This window comes from Typopeltis vanoorti, chromosome 26 (genome assembly GCF_054136105.1).
Source record: "Typopeltis vanoorti isolate ZY-2024b chromosome 26, IOZ_Tvanoo_1.0, whole genome shotgun sequence".
Taxonomy (NCBI): domain Eukaryota; kingdom Metazoa; phylum Arthropoda; class Arachnida; order Uropygi; family Thelyphonidae; genus Typopeltis; species Typopeltis vanoorti.
In genome coordinates this window covers 2947568-2973624 of record NC_143574.1, presented here as the reverse complement: position 1 = coordinate 2973624, position 26057 = coordinate 2947568, and the positions used below count along the sequence as shown (strand labels likewise).

General features: G+C 35.4%; 1 protein-coding gene across 1 annotated transcript in view; it reads left to right on the top strand.

Moving 5' to 3' along the window:
* Positions 1-26057, top strand: part of LOC150092270 (dynamin-binding protein-like) — a 247536-nt gene that overhangs the window by 15690 nt on the left and 205789 nt on the right. The gene's annotated exons all lie outside the window — the stretch shown is intronic.

Here is a 26057-nt window from a genome sequence, read left to right as displayed (position 1 = left end):
TTGATATGTATGTATTAATCATCAACTCTTTTGTTTACAGTATTTAGAATAAACTGTTTAAAATTCCATTTTGTCTACATGATATTCATTTTATTGTGTATATATTTTAAGATTCTTACGTTAGAAGATACAGACCTGTATTTCATTACATCATTCATGAAAGTCTATGTGACAGATTTCATCAGTTATGTGATTTCTAGACCTGTTTTTTTTTTTTTTTTTTTTCCAAAATAAATAGTAGTAATTTTTTGCTTGTTTGTAGTATTCTTCAGAGCGCTTTTATTGATTAATATCATACTATCAAACCCTGGTGCCCATAACTGTGCCCAGTTATGGGCACCAGGGTTTCTTCGTGATGGGGAGGAAGTGGAGAGGATCCAGAGACGAGTGACCAAGATGATAGCAGGTCTGTGGAATGAACCTTATGAGAATAGGTTGAAGATTTGTGGGTTGCAGAAATTGGTCGATAGGCGAAAGAGGGGTGATATGATTGAGACATTCAAATTACCGAAGGGTTTCTATAAGATTGATCCAGAAGATATTTTTGAGAATAGGACTGGCGGTGGGAGGACTAGGTGCCATACATGGAAGCTGGGCAAGAACGTGGTTAGCAGGGGTGTTAGAGCTAGTTTTTTACTTGGAGAGTAGTGAATGAGTGGAATAAGCTTCCAGAGTCTGTTGTGGGTGCTACGCCCGTGAATGAGTTCAAAGCAAGGTATGATAGATACTGTGTGAATGTCGAATAGTTGTTCTTGACATGATGTTAGGGCTTCCCTCAATGAGTCTGTCGACTCCTTGGAGTTGCCCGGAACAATAATAATAATAATAATACAAACAATTCTTCAAATACTTAGATGTTTGTTGGAGGAGTTGTTTAGCATGATGTACTTGCATGCACAACAGTTCATTCACTATGTGTTAAGTCCAGTTCAAGATGCTTCATAACATTTTTCACAGTATAAACAGCAACAAATGAAAATAAATAATTTATTGAACTTGCTAGAATCAGCATCAGCTATGAAGCCCAACCTCAACAAGTAGAGCTGTGTTAATTTGCAAAAAATCTGGAAGGCTGTCATTCTAAGAACACATTTCTCTGAATTGACTTCTTTTTTATCTGGCACCTTTTACAATTACAAAAATGTAATTTATGCTCCTCTGCAGATGCTTGTTGGAAAGCCAGTATCAGTAATTATATTTATTAAGTACAATAAATAAATTATTTATTTTTCTTTGGTGTTATTTATACTGTGAAATACATTTATGAATAACTACCAACACTAAGCCTGTATATCTATACATATTCAAGTGACACTTATATTTGATAGCCAAGACTTGTTCCTTTACAATCTTTGAAGAAGTTAAATTGTTTCTGCTGTATTTAACTAAAACTTGGCTACATTCGGCTGTGAGCATGATTATTTCATTGTTTTTTTTTGCACTTTCATGCAGGTATTTCATTATTATGACTTAACATGGAAACTAACTGCATATATAATGAGAAATAACCTGGTTTCTTACTTCTTGCTTAATACTTATTAGCTAAAAATTATTGTTGTAAAATGGACATTAGAGCACAGTTGTAAGATGACAGATCATGAGCAGTATGATGGCTTCTAAAACAAATGAATTATATAAAAGAAATATTTATTCAGTAAAATTAACATTTATTATTAAACAAAGAAAGCAGAGCTATTTATTAACATTTATTAGTTTTTATCACTCCTTTCCCTCCCATACCCACACAAAAGGTCTCAAGACCTATAACTATAACTATAACATTGTGTGTGGACACGTGGTTAGAGAGAAGAAAGAAATCTGCTGTTTCTTGAAAGGCAGATGTTATATTCATTGGGAAAAACAATATGGGGATGACTTTTTATGTACCTCCCATCCATGAAAGTTTTTTTTTTTGTAAACTATAGTACACTGAGCTAAAGACTTTTATCTATTTTTATTAATTCAATCTTTTTTTTTTTTTGTATTTATTAATTTTTTTACATAGTCCAGAAACCCTGCTCTAGAGACTAAATGGGGAACTTTGTCGACACTTCAGGTCTCCAATAAGCAGGATGGTGGGCTCGCACTAGACAATGAAATTTTTCATCTCCTACCTAAAGACAATCACAAACATTCATTCCCACAGCAGTATTTGAACCCACAGCTTGTTGGTTGCAGAGTAGGTATGGTATGCTAATCACTTGGCCGACCAACCAGGTCAACAAAAGGAAAGAGATATATGGAATGAAAGAAGAGAATGAGAAGTTAATTTTTTGAGAGAGGAATATTAAGCAGATAACTCTCTTTTGGATATAATCTAGCATTCTGAGGGAGGTTTTTCATGTGCCACTCCAAATGTGAGAATAATATTTCAAAGCCATATAAATCCCAAATCTGGCAGATTTGGGATTTATATAGTTTTATAAGAGTTGAGCAGAAGAGAAGTAATGTTTAGAACAAAAAAGAATACCAAGATTTTGGCAGGCTGAAGAAACTATTGACATGTTTATGCCAGGATAGGCTAGATATGAAAGTCAGCAGCCCATGATTATACCATTGTTATTTATAGTTGATTCATTGAGGTCTGCAAAAAATCCTGCTGTTGCAATAACCTCTTCATCCAACAAAAATTCTTTCCAGCCAAGAAATTTTTGAGTTTCAGGAATATCGAAGAAGTCTATCAGCCAAATATGGGGAAGGCAGCAACGATTCAAAGTAAAATTTGTAGTTTGGCCACTTCAATGCAGATGTGTGAGCTGGTACATTGTTGTGATGAACCAGTGTCTTTTTCTTGGCCATTCCTGACTTTTTCCTCATGAAGGTGTTTCTTATAATTGTTGTAGAAGGTTAGTGTAGTTATTATCCTCTTTGGAATCCTAGAAGAGTGATGTCATGACAATGCTATCTCATGGAACTGGCTTTGCATTCTTCAGAATTTTTTGGGATTTGGGATGTTTTCATTATTTTGACTGCTCCTTTTTCTCTGGTTTGTAGCAGTGGATTCAAGTCTCATCAGTAGTCACATCTCCTGAGAAAATTGGATACATTCTTTGTAAAACTCCAAACTCTTTCAAATTTGATGTTGAATGTGTTTTTCTTCCTGTGTTAGCAAATGTAGCACAGACCTTGGGGACATCTTTGACATGTTCAATTCTTGAGTTAGGATATGGTGCATCCATTATTTCAGATACCCGTAACCTCACCAATCTTGTGGAATTTAATTTATTTGTCTTTCAACACTTTAGTGTGGATTTTTTCAGTGATTTCTTTGTTTCTGTGGACAGTCATCAAATGGAGAAAATCTTGCCAGTCTTAGTTTTCAACAGTAATTCCCAAAGGTCATTCAAATACTTTTCCACAAACCAAGCTGCCTAATCAAGCTACTTAAATGATTCTATTGCACATCAAGCTAGGTCCTCTTATCATTGCAAGGATCCTCTTATCTTCCAAGTCTCTCTGCCTGTTTAAATAGAACTGCCCACCTTTTTACCATTAAAAAGAAAGGAGATTTCCTTGATCCATGTCACTTTTAATTCATTTGGAGTCATACTTTTCTTTATGAAATGTTTGATGTCATGATGCGCATTATTTTCCATTTTTTTAAAAAGTGTATCGACAAACTTGCTCTAATGGGCTATTCAACAAAAACTACTTCACAGATGATTATGACATTTTTCATATGTTCGTATTATTATTATGTGACACCTCCAGGGAGTCCAAGGACTCATCGTTGGAGGGCACTCTTCTTCGCTAAATATATCTCATCTTCTCCACTACTACTTAATTCTCCTACTCCATCAATGCCATCTACTTCCAATCATCAGCAACAGTATTTTTTATCTGTAAATTGCCTGTGTACTGAAGGCTGATTTGTCTGTATGTGGGATGAAAACCCAAGTTTCCAGGAGAAAAACCATGCTACCTCCATATGAGATTGGCTTACTTACCTTCATCATATCAGTGATGAAAGGTCAGAATGCCAAAATCATTTTGTCGATTCATCTGTCACCTCTATGTCTGTTCATGAACTTTTCAAATACTGCTGATGCGTTTATTGAACTGCATCTAACAATAGTATAAAATTATTGAATTTGTAATATTTATTACTTGCTACCTATTAAATAGAATACAATTATAGGTTTAGTTTCCTCACTTTATTTGTGGGGAAGGGTTTAGCACCAACTTTGTCTTTTGTTCCATTCTAATATTTGATCTTATCTGCCAATTGATATATGACTGAGGAGGTTGGATATTTACTCACTATAAATTAAATAGCAATATAAGTTTCTAAGGTGCTGGTTTTTTAACATTTCTTATAAATTTTTTTGCAACTGTTTGAACTGTTGTATATTTTTACTTATATAATTTCCAGTTGAAAATTAATGTTATATTTCATTTATACAGTAAGTCTTCCAGACTGTCGTGCATTTTTTCAAGAGAAAAACAGGATTTTCATCTGAAAAAGGTGATTTTTCTGATATACAAATAGGGTAGGTATGGAGAATTATATATCATATGGTATAGGAAGGAATGTTGGGTCATCAAACAAGTTGAGTGAGTTGAATATGTGTTTAGAAGAAGTGGGGAGTGCATTTATGAATTTTGAGCCAGTGAAATTTTGCAATTAATAATTTCATCATCAAATTCCTGATATGTATCCCTAGCGAAGATACAGGATATAATGTTAGTGCTACATGAATAGTTTACAACTTCCTGTAGACATTTTTCTTCTGAATTAATCTGTTAGGAATAAAATGTATTGTCAGATCTTATATTTCAGTCTTCTAAGGCACTTTTTACTGAATCAATTCATCTAGATGTTGGTCTTCCTCTGGGTCTATTTCCTGTTATCCTGTCTGCAAAAACCTCCATACCTCCTGATTTTCATACCAAATTTATTACAGCACTTATTGAATTTAGCTGGGGAATTCTACAGATATGTTTTGGATTTATTTAGGAATATAACATCACCTGCATAAGTAAAAAGTTGATATATATATATATATATCTCCAATTTTGATATCAGATTTAAATGTCACTTTCCTTCATAATGGGATCAATATAGATGATGAATAACAGTGGAGATAATGTGCATCCTTGTCTCACGCCTAATTTAACATTAAACCATCTCCCTGCATCTTCTTTTGTAACTGCTGACTTACAACTCAAATATAGACTGCATATTGCCCTATATAACATCCCATTTACACCATATAACAGTAGCATTTTGAACAACCCTTCACTTGCCACCTTTCATCTGCCCTTTATAGATCTATAAACCTCAAATACAGATTGTATGTATATTCTCATGATTTCTCACCTATTTGTTTTAAAGTGAAAAACTGATCCTGATAACCTTTCTTTGGCATGAACCCAGCTTATTTTTCTCCAAGCTTTCTCTTCACAATTTCCACATTTCAGATTTTTGATGACTTTTTCTACCTTAAGTATTGATGTGTACTTTGATTGCATTTCTCTGGAATGTTTTCTACCTCTGTGCTTTCACTGCTTATTTCATTTAGTTCTTTCAAAGTAATTGCTCCAGACATCTAGAATTTTATTATTATCTTTATTATCCAAGACCTTCATGGAGTCATGGACTCATCAAGGGATGCTGTAGATCACCCACACAGCTGTCATATTTTCTCTAAAACTCATTCATACTGGATGCATTCAATATTTTAACAGGCAAACTATTCTACTCACTTACTGCTCTGTGAAAGAAAAATTTACCCCTAAACCCTATCTTAAAAACAAACAAACATAACATAACTTCCATAGATCTCCCTATTTGTCCTCTCCGCACCTCCTGTATAATGAAAAATTTCATCAACTGATATCCTATAACTCTCTTTCTTTCTCCTGTCTACCAGTGTCTGCACTCCACATACTCTCAATTTATCCCTACATTCCGTAATCCCAATATCGTCTTTGTTTGCTCTTCTTTGCAGTTTTTCCTCAGCTTCTTTATCTCATTGGAACCCAGTGGACCAAATCTGTATATAGTAGTCTGGGTGCAGTTATATTAGGGCCTTGTAAAGAGACAAAATGACTCTTACATGTCAATGTTCATTCAATGTAGCAGTTTCTTCAATTGGAGAAAGTGATCATGTGGTCTTGACTTGGAAGGTAGAAAACATTTGGAAATTCTAGTTAAGAAGGGAGGAGTATATGTAGAACTACAAGGCAGGTGATTATGATACACTTAGGAAGCAGCTTGAAGTAGTACCATGACATAAAGATCTGCAAGGAAAACATATTCAGAGTGCATGGGGGATAGTCAAGGATATCAGGAGGAAGCAATATCACACTGTATATGCAAGGTCAGGAGGGTAAATCAGGTAGGAGTTGGATGAGTAGTATCATTAAGCATGAGCTGCAAACAAAGAAATTGTTATAGAGAGTATATAAGGGGACCAGCTATATAAGGAGAAAGGGGACCAGCTAACTCATGAACTGTACAAGGATTAGGCAAGAAAGGTGCCTTGCTTGGTAAGGAAGACAAAATCAGATTATCAGACAAAGAAATTAGCTGAACAGGTCATAAGAAATTCCAAAAAGTTCTTTCCTTATGTGACAAGTAGGAGGAAGAATAACTATGGAAGGATAAATTTAATGAGCGATTAACTGTGGAAGAATAATTTTAATGGTGCAGATGGTAGAGAAGTATCAGAGGCAGACTGAATTGTTGAGCTACTGCGTGACCACTTTGCAAGGGTATTTAATCCAAGTGAAGATATTGTTGTGCCAGAGGTGATAGGGCTGATGTAAGAACAGAAATTGAATAATTGGAGGTACTTAGTATATTGCAAAATCGGAATGTAAATACAGCTATGGGATTGGATGTGATATTGGCTCACATTTTACAAGAATGTGCAGTGGATCTGGTGATGCTTTTAAGTAGGCTGTTTGAGTCTCAGCTCTGGCAAAGTCCCAAGAGAGTGGAAGGAGGGCAAAATAATTCCTTTGCATAAAGGAAGATCTAAGTCTGTAGCAGCAAATTATAGACCAATCAGTGTCTCAGAAGTGGTGATAAAAGTACTGGGAAAGTTGGTCAAAAAGAGAATTCAGGAATGGGTGGATACTCTATAAAGGGCAACACAGCCTTGTGAATGGTCGGTCATGCATTAGAAATCTACCAACTTTTTATAATACAGTGACTACTCAGTTGTCACTGTATGCTACATGACGCTGCTGCTGGATTTTGCAACAGCATTTGATAGGATACCACATGGAACTCTGTTACATGAACTGCAACAAATGGGGTTGGATAGGAAACTGGTGAAAAAGGGTGGCTGATGGACAGATACCAAAAATAGTATATGCAGGAGCAGAACCCAGGAGAAGGCAGGTGACTAATGGTGTGCCACAGGGCTCTGTGTTTGGACCACCGCTGTTTAATTTGTACATAAATGATATAGGAAATAACTTGAAGGAAGATATTCAGTTGTTTGCTGATGATGCAAAGTTGGGTATGGTAATAGTTAATTAAGGTCATGTAGAGAACTTGCAGAATGATTTAAATAGGCAAACAGTATGGCGAAACATAATGGGTGTCAATTTAATGTGGAAAAGTGTAAAGTATGCATTTTGGGATATAAAGATAAAAGCTGTGTATCACATTGAGGGAACTGTCCAGGAAATTGATGAAGCTAGGGATTTGGGGATAGTAGCAGTAGATAGAGAGTTGAAATTTAGAGGGCATATTGCTATGGTAGCTGACAGGATTACTGTTATTGAAGAACACACTAACAAGCAGCAATAAGGGAGTTATCATTCCTCTTTATAAAGCCTTGATTAGACTACATATGGATTACTGCACTCAGGTCTGGTCACCTGGGTTTTTTTGGGGGGATGAGGAAGTGGTGGAGAGGAACCAGAGGGGAGTGACCAAGATGATGATGATGAGTGGTCTGTGGAGTGCTATCTATGAAGATAGATTGAAGGTTTTGGATTGCAAATAGGCCTAAAATGGGGGGGGGATATGATATAAGCATTTAAATTAATTAAAGACTTTTATAGGATTGATGCAGGAGAAATGTATCAGACTTGGCTAGAGAAAGCAAACCAAGTCATCCCTGGAAGGCGGGTAAGAGTATTGTTAGCAACAGCATAAACGTACTAGATTTTTCACCTGGAGAGTGGTGAATGAATGGAATAGGTTGCCTGAGTGAGTTGTGAGTGCTTTGTCTGTTAATCATTTCAAGAAATGGTAAGATAGATATTGTGTGGATAGTTTGGATCTCCAATGATGAGTCTTAGCACTCCATGGAGGTGTCCATGCAATAATAATAATAATGTGTCCAGTGCCAAGTCAATTTGGCTGGACATTTCTTTATCATATATATGCTGATATCCCATCTATCCCTATTGCTGAATTCATATCCAGCTTTTGAAACAGCTCTTGAACTTCATTTTCATACACTTCTGTCTCTTAATCCTGTGTAGTGATAGCCCTGTGCACCATGTTACATGCATCTGGTTGATAAATCTTAGCAAAGTGAGCATGCATTATTTGAACAATCTCAACTATTTCTGACACAAGGGCACTGTCTGTATTCAATAAAGTTAGTTTTCTACATTCATTTTTTCTTTTACTTGCAACATAGTAATAAAATTCTTTTGGGTACCCTTTGACCTGCACTGCTAAGTATTCCAGTTTAGCTTTCTGTGCAATACTTGTAATCTGGCTTGCACTATATGTATTTCATAACTCCTCTCCATCTCATTCGACTTGGCCTGATTGAACCTGATCGAGCCTGGCCTGGTTGGCCGAGCGGCTAGCGTATCCACTCTCCAGCCTAAAGGCTGTGGATTTGAATCCTACCATGGGCATGGATGTTTGTGGTTGTCTGTGAAAATACTAGTGGTGGTGGTCAGCAGTAGATGGTATTGGTGTAAATGATGACTGTAGTTGATGGAGAGTTGTGGAGTAGGTGTCCTCTCTCGACGAGTCTTTGGACATCTCTGGAGATGTTACATAGTAATAATAATAATCTCACAATATTCCTTTTGCATCATCTTATGGATCTTTTGCTTAATATGATAGCATATTCACCTTCACTTCCACCATGTGTGTTCTTTGAACTACTCTTTGGATACTGTTTCATTTAAGCACCTTTTCAAAGCTTTTCATGCATTTCTTATATCCTTTCTATTCAGTAACTGATACTAAGTTTATCATAATTTCCACCTTAGTGGTTATTGAAGCATTCATATGGTAGCTACTTTCCAGGTCAATACACAGTGATCACTGTTGCTGGTTACAAAACAGTCACATTCTTAATTGAGTCAGTCTCCTTCTGATGCTATGATTAAATCTAATACTCTTTGATCTTGAGTTCCATCTTTCACATACTGTTTGAGAAAGTTGTCTTGCAACAGCTCAATAAATTTTCATTCATTATCATGGGATTTCTCTTTTGTCCAATCATTGTTTGGATAATTTAAGTTACCCATAATGATTACTCACTTCATACCTATCAAGGTAATTTGGCTATGTATCATTTACAGCAGCTTGAACCACCAGGTCTGTAGCAACACTTCACATATTTTGTCCTTTAAGCTTTGACTTCCCATAGCCTTAAACTCACTGCTACATGGAACATTATTATTGCTTTTATGAGTTTCTACCCTAACTGGACACAACTCATCTGATATCATTAGTAGTGTTCCTCCCCCCCTCCTGTTCTACCTCTTCTGTCTTTCCTAAAAATATTATACCCTTTATTCTCAATTCCATTACTGTATCTGACTTTGATAGCCAGGTTACACTAGTGCCAATAATCTTAAGCCAAAATGTATTCACAAAGTCAACAACTCAACTCTTTTTTTTCCTGATGCTTCTGGCATTTGAATATGGATATAACAAGTTACCCTCTGGCTTTTTCACATACTTGCATCTACAGCCTTCTTGGCCCAGTTTGGCAGCTTTCTCTTTTTCCCCAGGCATACTCAAAAAAAGGCTGAACCCAAAGCCTACATTTCTGCCTCCTCACCAGATTTATAACCATGCTCAATGACATTCATATCAATGTCACATTTGCATATCATGGCTGAACTTACATTCATGATGTTCCACTCATGATGATGATCTAGTTTCTCTGACTCTTCATCAGGCCTCAACTCACTAAGTAATTTCTCCACACTCCTGATGCCAAATTCATTCAAGTACAGTCTGTTCCTCTTATACAAATCTTTTCCATCCTGCATCAATTTCTTCTATATAGCCTACATATTGAATCATTTGCTATCATATCCTACTGTCATATCTCAATAAATTAAGTTTCAGTCTCTCACTTTTCTTTCTCACTTCTTCCAACAATCTTTTCATATCTTCTCTCATACTATATTTATTACTTCCAGCAAGTACTACCATCTCCTTTACTTTTCTTTTCTGTTTCTTTGTTACATTTGCCATATGTTTAATTTTTGCTCTGAGGAAATTCAAAGTAGTGACTCTGTTGGGAAGTGCAAATTTCATGATCAAATCACCATACCATATTCTTTTTCATATATTTAATTGACTTTTGTTTGTTATTATTATTCATTGTTGTCTTACATACTTCAAAGCTTTTCTGCTTCTTCTTGTTCTGCTTATTTTCTTATGTCTTAATTTGTTTAATCATTTCTTGACTTTTTCTAATTCTCTCGCCAACTATCTAATGATTTGTTTAAATTAGCATGTTTCAAATGTTGAGTTATCCTCACTTATATCTTCAAAAATGATGCTGCAAATATCTTTATCTTCAGTTTTCATGTCACCTTTTCATTTCTGATTCTTTTTACAGTACTCTTTCCTCCATTTCAAATATTTTTCAACAGACTCCAGAATAGTTTGCCACCATCCTCAATGTTTATTTCTATGCTCTTACACAACTTTTCCCATGACTTTTGTTTAGCCACTTTTACACATTGCCTCATTTTCTTAGAATTTTCTCTGTATTTTTTCAGAGCATTTGTTGATTTACTTGCTGTTAACTTTCAACATGCTCTCCTCTATTATTGATTCTCTCGTTAAGTTCCTGAGTCACTCATGAAGATCTGATTTTTCTGTTCTTGCTGACAACCTCACTCCTTGTCTTACTGGAAAAATAAGTTAATGTTTCCTTCAGAGTCTGCCACTAAATCTCCAATGTTTAGTTCTTGTTTTCAAACTCATTTTTTCATGAATAACGTTTATATATTTGATTCTACAGTTCACCTTTTGAAAGCTACTCAACTGTGATTCATTTTAAAGCTTTCTTACATACTTTTCTTTTCAGTATATGATATTGTTTTATCCTGCTCATGATTACATAGTGATCGCTTCCTATTTCAGATCCTCTATACATTCCTGTTTCTTGAACAAGCATAAAGATGTCACAATGAGACTTTTCTTATTTCTTGAGTCTTCTCTCCATGTGAATCTGTGCACTTTGTTTTGTTGGAACCTGGGGTTTGTAATGACCAGTCCACGTCCTGAACATAAATCCACCAGTTACTTACCATCATTATTAGCTTTGCTGTTTTCTCCAAATTTTCCAAAAATGTTTCTATATATCTGGTAATCATTTCCTACTCTGCTGTTTAGATCTCCAATAAGGACCAACTTTTTATTTTTGTCAGCTGCATTCGCTAATGCCTCAGAAAAATCCCTCCTTAATGGAACCTTCTGAAGGACCGTATAGATAAGTCTCATTGTCCAATGATAATGCAATGTGATTAATGATTTCTAATTACTAGAATTAGGCACAGGAATTAATGATAATTTATTATTGTAATCTTGCATTATCCAGTCTTTTTCAAATGAGATTTTAAGCACATTCATCATGGTAATGATTATTAGAATCACATATTCACAAAAATTACTAATAATAATTTTATTATTGGAAATATTTTGACCTGAAACTAGCAGGTTTGTGCTTCACCTTGTGCACTGATGTTGGCTTCTTATTTTCAAGCTGAAATATTTGCAACAGTAAAATCATTATTATTCTTTGTAAATAATGTTTCTAATAATCACCCAGAGTAATAAGTCTTATCGGTCTTACATAACCTACAATAAGAATGAAAAATCTGGCCCAGCACATCAGGTATTGTTTAAAGTTTGAGCAGGGCTGTCGCCAGATTAAATTGCACCCTGAGGAAAACAATTAAATATTGCCCCTGATGGATTATAAGACAAAAATATAAGAAAATCTCCAATTGCTATTTTGTTTTTATTACAACAGAAACATTAATGCAAAACGATTACATAATAATATTAATTAAATGTTTGCTCTACGGGGATATCGCACAATAAAACTGTTTATAAGCTCTTCTAAATTTAAATTATAAGCTATGTCTGCCTCTGTTGATATAGTTGCTAGACCAACCAATGTTTCTTGGATCATTGCAAATGATCAAAGAAAGATTGGCAAATAATTTTTAATCAGTTTAAGCTTGGGGAAACTTCTTTCTGCACTTGTTATGCTAACAGGAATTGTTAGCATAGCGACAGTGCCTGCTGCAATATGGCTGAACAAGCGCCCTTATTAAGCTGCATTAGGCAGGTGCCTCTATGCTACACTCTGTCAACGGTACTGAGTTTGAGTGTTTGCTTAATGAGAGAGTGCTGAAGCCCTTCTACATGCAGACTTAAATCCGAATGACTGTATATCTATCTATCGCAAAGATTTGAGCAAGTCATCCTGATAAATCACAAGCAGTAACTCCCCTCCTACTTATTTCATGTCATTTTAATTTAATTATTTTCAACCATCTCTTGTATGGTGGCTCGCATATGTAAAAAGGAATAACATTCCATTATTCGTGCTCTACCTTGTGAATTTGCTTGTGTACTGATAATGGCCTGTTAGTTTCAGGCTGAAATATTTGCGATAATAAATTATTATTATTAATTTTTGTGCTTATATGTTTCTAATAATCATTACTATGTCACAAGTGCCATTAAAAGCTTGAGGTATTTTTATATATGTAATTACTTTTTTTTTTGGTTTATTCTGATGTTATGCAGAAAAACTTGAAATGAATATTTATGTGGTGGTGGTTTGTATATATTGTGTGGAATAGTTAATGATTATCAAAGTCCAGTAGGTAAAAAGAAGTACAGTATTTTATCTCCAGTTATTTTGAGGCATTCTCAAGGTTGTAGCAATCACAATGGTCACAGTGGCACCACAATGAAGTGGCTGATTTTGTTGTTGCTTTTGTGGCAGCTGTAACTGATATAGAAAAGTTTTTTAACACAAACGTGTTAAAATTATTATGTCATTTATTTTATTATTTCTTTCTAGCAACACAATGTCAGGTCAAGATGAAACTGATAGAACTAGCACATTTCATCCATCTCTTCCCTGGGATAGTAACTTGGACATACTTTCATCCTCTGCAAGGAACACAGCACAGCACCATGCAGGAAGAGGTTTGCAAGGTGATGATAGAGGTAGGTCTTTGTTGCTATATTTCTTCTTCTGCCATTGTTTTTTGTTTTCAAATTTAATGAATAGTAGTATACTGTTGAGTTTTACAAAGAAATCCAAAAATTCCAAGAATGAAATATGTTCCAGTCTTTTGAATTTTACATTTCTATAAAATTATCACATATTTTTATTTCGTGAAGTTGCTTTCACTATTGTAAACAACTTTGTCAGAATACTCAGACAAGCAAATATCCTACTATACTTAAAAAAAATTAACTTAAAATATAATCATATCAGTGTAGAACAAGTCTGTTATAGAATTGTTCCACAAGCCGCATTGCATTAATTAGGTTCCTCAGCTTCAAGAGTACATACACGAGAGAGAGAGAGAGACTGAACCAAAGTCCTGCAGTTTGAATACTTTGATAGCACTTTAAATACATCAGATGTGGACTGCTATCATGTTGGCTTTTAGATTCACATTGACTGGGGTTCTTAAGATCCCTGCATTTTTTTTAAAATATACTGTTTGAAACAGGTGCAGAAGTATGTGATGTTGTCTGAACAGATATGATGTTTTCACATTGCAGTGTATTTTGCTCTAATTTATTTTCTGTAACATATATTATCTGGATATTTCCTCATTCTTCTTTCATGGGTTGACCTGTCTGATTCTTGCATTTTTTGATTTTTTTATATTGAACCCATACGCGAGAGGTCGAGAGACCTATAAGTACATCAGTGCCATGTGTGGGGTGCAGTTGAGAACTGAGATAGAAGTTTATTGATGTTTTTGAAGAGTTGCAGGTTGTAGTTTGGGAATACTTCGTAGACAGAATGAAAGAGGATGAATGGAAGCAGGTTCAATATGTTTGCAGTTGCCCAGTAAAGGGGTGCTAGGTAGCTGCAGCTCTTGTATTAACAGGTACAGCAGAAAGTGGAGGAATGATGGCTGCCACTTTACGGAGCAGTGACCATGTAGAATAGACACAGTAATGAAAAATACTGCACCTGTGGGATAGAGACTGAAGTGAGTCTGTAAGAGAGGGATCATCTATGAGGTAATAGCTCACCTCTGGATGGCATCAAGGATTTTAAGGGAAGTTTTAGGTGCACCACCACAAACATGTGAGCAGTATTCTAAACATGGGTAGATTTGGGATTTGCATATAGGGAAGAAGTTGGATGAGTGTAAAATATGCTCTTGAATGAAAGAGAATGCCAAGGTTCTTGGATGTTGAGAAGACTATTAATGTGATATGTTTATGTCAGGAAAGACTGTAGGTAAAAGTTAGTCCAAGAAAAGAGATCTGATCTTGTCTGGTGATTTTTGTGTTAGTGTATTTAGAGGGTAAGAGTAGATGAGCTGGGATCTCTCTTTTACATGAGAAAAGGCAAAATTGTGTTTTGGTGGCATTGAACATAACAAGATTGTCCTTTCCCCATTTAAGGATAGCATATGGATCAATATTTAAGACATTAGTTGAAGATGATGTTGTAGCCTGGGATGTCAGAGTACTGCATGATTTGTCAAATGAGTAGGATGAGTGGATAGGATTACTGATTATTGTGAGTAGGTCATTTATGCACAAGAGAAAGAGAGTAGGTGATAGGACAGAATCTATAGCAAAGACTTCTGCTTCTCTTCCTACTTGGTAGGTAGTGTTGGAGTAGGCGAGCCAGTTGGAATTGTGGATGTTGAGGGTGACCAGGAAGTTGACCTCACTATTTGGATAGCTGGATTGTAGGTAGTCAAGTTTCATGGAAAGGAATGTGAAAAAATCTGAGTGGTTATTAGTGTTTGGACACTAGTAAATGCAACAGATGAAAGTTGTTAAATGGAGCAAGGAGACCAGAGAAGGTCAAAAGCAAGGGATTCTAAATAATTCCACTGATATCATAAACAATAAGTGCTAGGAAAACTAATTTTCTACTGTATGTTTGTGTTACATATGCAATCATATCTAGTCTCCATTTTAATATTTAATTTATGTTAAATTTTATATTCTTATGAAGTTTTGACAGGCTTCTAATATTATATTTATTTTTGAATTGAGATAACATAAAATTGTCTTTTATATTGATATAAAAATTTTAAACATCTAGATATATCTGCCATCCAACCAAGAAAAGAAGTAACTCCTTCAAGGCCACCTTTACCACCTACTATAATCTGGCCTATTAAGCATGACAAAAACAAACCAGCCTCACATGTTCCACACAGGGCAGCTCCTTCAGTTCCTGTTTCTAGACAGAGTAGCACTGCGTTTTCTGTTAATGAAAGTAAGCATTTTTTTTATTATGGTAGTCTCTACTGTTATAAATATTTCTAATGTCAGATTTTTCTGAATCATCAACCATATATAACTTCCAATATGAGACATTTAGATGTGGTTCAGGTGTAATAGCTAACTCTACACATAGTTAGCTATTACACCAATTCAGTATTACACCAAATTACAAAAATTAGATATTACACCAAAAGTTAGCTATTACACAGTTAGCTCTACCACACAATTCAACATTACTCAGAAACATATAACAAAATAAGTCCTATAATGAATGATATAATCACATAATCACAAGAAAGATATTTATTTAACCAAATATTTCGGTCTGGAAATAGCAGACCATCGTCAGTGGTTGAAAAAACTCTTGAAAAAAGAATCTTTTTTCAATCCGTTCTCTTGAAAAAAGAATCCAAGAACATCAATCATCCATTCTTCACAACAAACCTGAAAAGTCTGGATTGGCTCAACACGGGATTGAAACTGACCACAGCATCCTTTGGTCCAGGACTCGCCTCTTACATAGATCCCGTTATAGGTTCGAACGTTTGTTCAAGGAAAGCGTGGAGGCCTTGCTCCATTACCCCAACCTGAATCGTAATGACTGTCTATCTATATCAAAAATCTGGGAAAGTCTAATCAAGATTACTCATTAATTAATTTTTTTTTTTAATAGCAAATTCAATCATGTTTCTACTTCAAAATATTCCGTTTCATACTTAATGATATAACATCATGCAGCGTGTTCTAATTTTAACGATCTATAGTTAGTATTCTAGCTTGTATTTTTTAAACTGTTCTTGTAATACCACTGACGATGGTCTGCTATTTCCAGACCGAAATATTTGGTTAATTAAATATCTTTCTTGTGATTACATGATTATATCATTCAGTCTTATGTTGCAAGTATCCTTGAAACAACAAGTCCTATAATGCCTTTTCATTTTCCAGAAGGAATAAATCACACACTCTCTCTCTCTCCCTCCCTCCCTCCCTCCCTCTTAGTTCTAATTTTTTGTTGGAAATTTGTAGGCAGTGACCCCAATCTCTCATCATTGTCTAGATTAAGTGTATTCCCACAACTTACTAGATAAGAAGCAGTGTTCCTAACTCTAATCAATATTTATTTGTGTGCACTCATGCGCTCTCTGTGGTCTGTTTTGGTGAAGTTAAAGTGTAAAAGTTCTAGAAGAAAAATTCTATTTGCCTGTAGATCAACAGTTGATTAGCTCTAGAATTTGGTGAAAAAGTCCTACAATCATATTTTCATTTTAATTTCTTCTTGATATTACAGGCTTTGTTAAAACTTTGACAGGTGTCCTACAGAATGCATCTAAACATTCTGTAGAATACATATCAAGGATATGTTTCATTACAATAGGTTGCAGAACATACAATGAAAACACACCAAACATAATGTTCCCTCCATGTCATTAAATGTCAATAGCCATAGTTCACTACAAACCTCTGATGTTCCACACAAATTCTTGTCAGGAAGTCTATTCAGAAAAGGTCTTGCAAAACAAGTGTACCTTAGTGGAAAATAGTTGAGGAGATCTGTAAATATTAAATATATTTGTCCTATTGTCTTCTATCTCACACCAGATTTGCCTCAAATGCACTGCCTACATGCTCTATCCTCCTGATGACCTCCTACTCTTTTTGTCTGTGATTAACTTCCCCATCCTGATGTTTCTATTTCTCCTTCTGAAAGTAGAATATCCCTCACATTTTATCCACATAACTACATCATCTGCTGTCATCTAAGCCTGACTAATGCCTGACTTTTAGCAAAGTTGCACCCACTAATTTTAAAAACTCCCTTCTCTTACTTCTGATGATTCTGGCATTAGTATATATAAACTACAGTATCCCTTAGGTCCACAACTTCCTTTACCTGAGAGACTAGATTCCATATTTTTTTTTGTCATTCTCACAATTGTTCATCTCCTGCATGCCTACACACACTCTCTCTCACCTATATCCCCAACCCTCGCCAATTGTTCTGGTTTTTGTAACTGCATTTTCACACTCTTAGCGAACAGTACTTTCTTGAGACACCAAATCAAACTGCAAATCCATTTAAGTGCAGTCCATCAGCCTAATATAAGTCTTTCCATCCATCAAACAGTATAAAGGTCTAAAAACTGTACATTATTCCTTCTGCAACTACACATGCATCGAGTTATTTGCAATCATTGCAAATCTCCTCTTCAGCTTGTCTCTTTTGTACCATGCCAGCAGCTTTGCAGTCTTTACCATCTCACTCTTCTTTTTTATTTTTTCTAGTAATGCTTTCATGTCTTATGCCGTATTTTGTCATTAGTGCCTGAAAAACAATAATCAACCCATTCACTTTGCATCTTTACACTCAGCATCACCGATGTCATCAGCTTTTGAAACCAGTGAAACAAGATTTAGTCATGTTCTTGTTAAGTACTCCTCTTATCATAGAATCACCATAAAAAAAAAAAAAACACTTTCTCCTTCTCTTGCTTTGTCATATGTTCCTTTTCTTTGTTTCTTGTCTTAGTTCTATCACTTTCCTGACATTTCTCATTCAAGCTCATGCCATTGTCTTCTGAAGGATTCTGCATAAGCACGTTATTTTTTCACAACATCCTCTTCATTTTCCTGACCTTCCACCACCTCCACTTTCATCAACACCCTTACAAATACTTGCATTTTCCAGCCTTATGTCAATACTCTCTAATCTGCTAACTCATTTCATTCATCCCACACAACTGGCATTTACTCTCATGAAGGTTATTCCAAGTGAGATCATTAAGGGGCTGAAGCTGCATTATTTTTTATTTTGTCAAAACAAAGAAAAAAAAAAATATATATATATATATATATATACACAAGGGGTCTGAAAGGTTCTCAGCCTAACAATGAAAAAACAAATTTATAATTTCGAAATTATTTTTATTTTTCAACATCATCTCTCATAAGACTAATACATTTATTCCAGCAATGCTCCAATGCCATTATCCCATCCCTGTAGTGGTTCTCAGTAAGATCTGCAAAATATTCCTCTACAGCTGCAATCACCCACTTGATTCGAAGAAAAACTCTGACCAGCAAGGAAGAGTTTTTTAGTTTTGGGAAGAGAGAGAAGTCAGAGGAAGCCAGATCTGGGAAATAGGGTGGATGTTCCAACAATTCATAGTGTAGATCCCTTAATTTTCCCATTGCCAAAACACTTTGGTGGGCAGGTGCATTGTCCCGATGAAAGATGATGTTTTTCTTCTGCAAAGCAGGTCTTTTCTCACGAATTTTTTCATCTAGTCTCGTTAAAAGATCGGAATAATATTCCCCGGTTATTGTTTTACCTTTTTCAAGATAATTAATAAACAAAATGTCTTTAGCATCCCAAAACACTGATGCCATGATCTTTCCTGCTGATAGAACTGACTTTGTCTTCTTTGGCACCGAACAACCGGCTTCTGTCCACAACGCACAAAATCATTTTTATTCTTATTAAACCACTGCAAGCACTGTTCAGAGATTTTCGTGCGAGTGCATATTTGATCTGTTGTGAACAAGCGCAGCACCCATCTTGCACAAAGCTTTTTCATATGCAATTCTTCATGCAAAACATATCCTACACGTTGTTACACCTTTTGGACATCCTTCACGTGGATCATCTTCAAAGCTGGTATGGCCATGTTTAAACTCGACAGCCCATTTCTTAATTGCTGAAATCGAAGGAGAAGAGTGCCTATAAGCTTTTATGAACTTCAAATGAATTTCTTTTGGCATTGAACCTTCTATTACAAAGAATTTTATAACTGCACGATACTCAATTTTATCCACTTCAAGGGATACAGGCAACACTTTTGCTTCAGACAGTTGTATAAAACAAACTACTTGGTAGAATGACTTGCAATTTCACATGGATGCTTATGACAGATGTACCAACTTAAAAAAAAAAAAAAATCTCGCAGATAGTGTTGCCGTCTATGGTCGAGGCTGAGAACTTTTCAGACCACCCTCGTATGACTTATAAGACGCACCAGCCTTTTAGATGCACCCCCCTTTTTTGTACACATTTTTTAGAAAAAAAAATGTATCACTGAATATTATGATGAATTTACAGTATTTCAAATATAAAGTAATAAGTAGGTCTACTTTCAACATATACCTAAGTCCTATTTCCATGTTCTTTAGCATACACAATCACACGTAGTTTGTATGCAATATTATAGCAATGCCGATGTTTTTCAGCCATAATTTGCCAAGAAATTTAGAGAAATTTATCACCGTTCACAACAGCCACGACAGCAATTGGAAAGTTTAAATGAATAGGAATACAGCTGTGATTGTCGATGACAGTGCATCCGCATCCACTGAACTCTACATAACTGGAATGCTCTCACACACACACACACACATACATGCGCGCGCTGCAAGGAAGCAAGAAAGGAATCGCGTAACTTGGAACAAAGAAAATTTCCAGAAATGAAAGTAATAAAAAACTAAGTATCGGTGTATAAGACGCACCCTGTTTTCCAGACTTATTTTCAAAGAAAAAAAAAGTGCGTCTTATATGCTGGCAAATACAGTATATTAGATTTTTCCTGATATTTTATTAATTATGATGGATCCACAAAATTTTTACAATTTTGGAAGGTTTTAAACTTAATCACAGCTTATTTCCAAATTGCCCAATTTCTGATTTTTTTCAACTGCCATTTTAATGCACAAAGTGTGCACTTTACTTTTTAATTTCTTATATGCATATTTAGACAAAATAATTTTTTTCAAGATGGCAGTTGCCTATTTTAGGTTTTGTGAGTGCTGTTTTTCACCATTTTGTACCCTGCCTGCAGCCCTTATATTGAATCCACAAGCCTGGTTTTTTCATGCATTCTTATATCATCATCATCAAATTCCTGCCATGTACCCTCAAGGGGTGTACAGGATATGATAGTACTACATGAAAAAAATTACATCATTACTAACTTCCTATCTACAATTTTCCTCAATCAGTCTTCTCAAGACTCCAACATTATCAGATCTTATATTTCTATCGTCTAAGGCACTTTGCCATATCAATCCACCTATAACTTGGTCTTCCTCTGGGTCGTTTTGCTGCCAACCTGGCAGAGAATACTTGTTTTGCTAATCTTTCTTCGCCCATTCTGTTTAAGTGACCATACCACCTGAGATCAGCTCTGCTAACGCATTCCTGGATGCTGACAATGTCAAGTTCTTTCCTAATATCCTCATTTTTAATATGATATTGCCATTGATGCCATCTCTTTATGCCTATAATCTTTCTCAGGACTCTCATATCTGCAATCTCTAGTCTTTGGTGAAGTGTTTTACTTCTGACCCAGCTCTCAGATCCATAAGTTAAAACTGGTTTGAACACTGTCTTGTATACAGTGTTCAAACCATGGAGTTCTAATTTTTCTATCCTTGCAGACAACTTCACCACATGCCTCTCTAGCTGAATCAATCGGGACTTTCTTCAAGGCTTGCCACTGAATCTCCAAGGTTTGATTCCTGTTCTCAAATCGGAACACTAATTTGGTGTTCCGAACTAATTTCTCTCTTATTCTATATGAATTTATTCAATTAACTACCCACCATACCAGCTTTGCTGATTCTGTTGTCTATTTATATATTTAATTTACCATCTACACTAAAAATTGTGCCTAAGTAACTGAAATGTTTTACTTGTTCCACAGGTTCTCCATTCACAACACAGTTGACATTTTCAATGATTCTGCCTATTTTCATTGTCTTTTTATTGCTGACCTTCATACCATATCTATTACAACAGTTAATTAATTTAGTCAGAGAATCTTGCAGACTTCTAATGGATTTATTTAGAAGTATAACATCGTCCGCATAAAGCAGAGAGCTGACATTAACATCACCAATTCTGATATCATGTTTAATATCACTTTTCTTCATAATGTGATTCATATAGATAATGAATAACAGAGGGGATAATGTACATCCTTGTCTCACACCAGATTTAACATTAAACCGTCTTCCTGTACTTCCTTCAATCCTAACTGCTGATTTACAACTCAAATAAAGACTAAGTATTGCTTGATATAATGCCCCATTGATGCCATATAACTGTAGCATATTGAATAGCTTCTCTCTTGACACCTTGTCATATGCCTTTTTCAATTTGACAAAACTTAATTACAGATCTTTGTTATATTCCCATGCTTTCGCGATTATTTGTCATAAAGTGAAGATCTGATCCTGACAGCCTCTATTTGGCCTGAATCCAGCTTGTTCTTCACCCAGCTTTTCTTCCACAATTCTTCTCAACCGTTTCTTAAGTATACTTGCATAGATCTTGCCAGGAACACTCAGTGGGGAAATACCTCTGTAATTCTCACATTCAGTTTTATTTCTCTTTTTATATATGGGTACCATGGGAGCTCTACTCCAATCATCGGGAATTCGTCCCTCTGTCCAGGCTTTCTGAACTATGCAGTGCAGCCACTGTAAGACTTTTATACCACCATACTTCAGCATTTCTGGTCGAATATCATCTACTCCTGCTGCCTTTCCACATTTCAAGCCTTTGATGGCTTTTTCTACTTCAAGTATGGATATGTATTCCTGACTGTATGCCTGTTGAGTGTTTTTTTACCACTGTGCTATCACTGCTTGTTTCATTTAGCAATTTTTCGAAGTAAATACTCCATACTTCAAGGACATCTCTTTCTCCTGTTTTCATGTCACCTTTATCATCTCTAATTCCTTTTACAGCACTCTTTCCTTCATTTCTGAGCTTCTTCAACAACCTCCAGAATATCTTACCACCTTCTTGATATTTATTTGCTATGTTCTTGCCAAAGTCCTCCCATGACTTTTGTTTAGCAAGTTTTACACAGTGTTTAGCATTCTTGCATTTGTCTCTGTATTCTCTAAGAGCACAAGGTGACTTATTTGACAGGAACTTTTGATATGCTTTCTTCTTTTCCTTCACTGCCTCTTTAACTTCCTGTGTCCACCATGGAGTTCTAATTTTTCTATCCTTGCAGACAACTTCATCACATGCCTTTCTAGCTGAATCAATCAGGGCTTTCTTCAAGGCTTGCCACTGAATCTCCAAGGTTTGATTCCTGTTCTCAAACTCTTTCATTTTTTCTTCAGTAACAGTCCAACACAATTTTGGCTGACTTTTATATGAGACTTGTTTTTTTTTTACTAATTTGGGTGCGCTGATTTCAAATATCAAACCCATTTTTCTCTATCACGTCAGGTTTTTCCTCTGTGGCATTTTCTTTTTGCTAATTTGTAAGTTTTTGATAGTTTTAAGGAGGCAGTACTATTTAGAGGATAAAAAAAATCGATTTTTTAATATTATTTTCTGAAAGTATGTACTTTTAAAAATCTGTTCCTAACTTTTTATCAAGAAATTCGAAAAATTCCCGAAGATATAGCCTATTATTCAAAGCAGTGCGCAGATCAGAATCGGAGCGCTCACCGCTCTTGCTTGTTAGTAAATGAATAAATGCGTAAGAATCTGCAACGGTACGTACTGGCGCTTTGAATGCGAGAGAGGCCGATAATTAGATACATAACTACTTAACAATATTCATTAAAAATTACAAGAATGTTTATAAAAATATAACAATTTTACTTACACATGAGTTTCAGGGAATAAATTTTTGTTTGTAGCAATTTCTGCTGTGTGTTCTGTTTTGGCAATCCCTTTGAATACTCCAACAGTAGTGGGCCATCATGTGAGAATGCCATCTTCCTTGGTACCGATCTTCCATAGTTTTTAAGTCTTGATGAAATGTTTCGCCTTGTTCATCGCTTACAGCACCTAAATTCTCGGGAAATCTATCAAGATGACTGTATAGGAAATGAAGCTTTATGCTCATGTTGCAACCTAGACGCTGGAAATTTTCAAGCATTATTTCCACTAGATCTTTGTAATTGCACGCTTTTTTGTTTCCAAGAAAATTATTCGCAACCATCGTAAATGAAGTCCAGGCCTCTTTCTCAATTTCATTCATAGAGTTGATGAAATTTGGGTCTCTCATTAAAGTTCTAATTTGCAGTCCATCAAATACACTGGCTTTAATTTTTTCATAACTAAGTCGTGGAAATTTTTCACATATGTTTTGGAAACAGTCACCTTGTAAATCTAAAGCTTTAACATACTGCTTCATAAGACCTAGTTTGATGTGTAGAGGCAGAAAAATGATTTTTTCTCTGTCGATTAAAGGTTGATTTATAACATTCTGTTCTCCAACATTTAAGGATATTCTAAGAGGCCAATGTTTCTGACTCCAGTGTTGGTTTCTAGCTCGACTATCCCAGAAGCATAGAAAACACGGAAACTTTGTATATCCTCTTTGAAAGCCAAGTAAAAAGTTCACCATTTTAAGATCCACACAGATGATCCAGTTATGGTCTGTATATTTTAATAACTTCAGAACCTTTTTAATGTCCTCATATGTTTCCTTTAAGTGGACTGAATCGAGCCAATAGGAATTGAGCCATATACATTCCCATTGTGTAGTAAGACACACTTGAGACATCTGCTTGAACTGTCGATAAATAAATGCCACTCATTTGGATGATATTGTACAACACTCATTTCAGTTAGTAAACCTGACACATTGTTACAGTAAACAAACCCACACTCGTGTTTAAAATATTGTACAAGATTACTTTCCCTGCTACGATAAAAAGTTATCTTTGTATCTTGCTCCAGTAAGTTTTTTTCATTTAATCTTGAAGCTAACAATTCTGATGATTCCTTTGATAGGTCCAAATCTCTTACTAAGTCATCCTCTGCTTGAGTAAAACGTTGCGATCCAGAACTAGAAATTAAATTTTCATTGTCTAAATTAACATCGTGGTCTTGCTCCTCAAGAACATCTGGCATATCCCGATCATGCTCATTCTCAAGTAAAGGAAGTCCTTTATAAATTGGCACGGCTATTTCATTGGAATGAGCAACTGGCCGAATTGCTGAGTCGAGATTTGGATACACAATTTTTTTCTTATTCTTCTTATTATAACCAGAAGTCTGAACTAAACAAAAATATCAATCATCTACGTGATTTTTCGGTTCACGCCAAATCATTGGAATGCCAAAAGCCAATTTTTGGCGTTTTCCCTTGCTCCACTGTCGTAAATTTTCTACACATGACTTGCACACTTTATTTGGAGCCCATGACTTGTCCTGATCTGTAATTTTTACGTCAAAGTATGCAAAGTACACTTTCTTAACGAAATCAGTGATATTTGTCCTTTGACTGGGAACAGTAAAGCTGCCACAAATGTAGCAGAAGGAATCGACACTATTGACACAATTTCGAGTAGTAGACATGATGTATTTTCTTCACTGCCAACTAACATGCAATTAACAAGACAAAAAAAACCAGAGACTTTATTGAAACGTTATAAGCGCTCATCATACTTTCACGATCGATTAACGATTGACTGATTTCGATTGTTCTTTGTCCGCTATGATGCATATAGCATTAATTTGTTTTAGGCAGTTGTCATCGCCTCCTTTTCATCACCTAAATGTATTAGGTCGGTTAGGTCGGTTATCGGCCTCTCTTGCATTCAAAGCGCCAGTATGTGCTGTTGCAGGTTCTTACGCATTTATTCGTTTACTAACAAGCGAGAGTGGTGAGTGCTCCGATTCTGATCTGCGCACCTCTTTGAATAATAGGCTATATCTTCGGGAATTTTTCGAATTTCTTGATAAAAAGTTAGGAACAGATTTTTAAAAGTACATACTTTCAGAAAATAATATTAAAAAATCGATTTTTTTTATCCTCTAAATAATACTGCCTCCTTAAAACTATCAAGAACTTACAAATTAGCAAAAAGAAAATGCCATAGAGGAAAAACCTGATGTGATAGAGAAAAATGGGTTTGATATTTGAAATCAGCGCAACCAAATTAGTAAAATAAAACAAGTGCCAGATCATAATCAGCAGAAAAAAAATTTTTTTTTGTTGGCCAGTGTAATCTTTGTGTATTTTAGTCTACAGTTCACATCTGAGAGCTGCTCAACTTTTATTCGCTTTAAAACTTTCTTACATGTTATTCTTTTCAATATGAAATTCAATTTTATCCTGCTCAAGATTAAATTGTGATCACTTTCAATTTCAACTCCTCTGTACACTCTGGTGTCCTGCACCAGGGAGAAAACATCACTATCAACAATAACATAGTCAATGAGACTTTTCTTATTCCTTGCCTCTTCTCTCCATGTGAATTTGTGCACATTTTTATGTTGGAACATGGTGTTAGTAATAACCAGTCCATGTCCTGAGCAGAAATCCAACAGTTATTTGCCATTATTATTAGCTTTGCTCTTTTCTCCAAATTTTCCCAAAATATTTTTGTA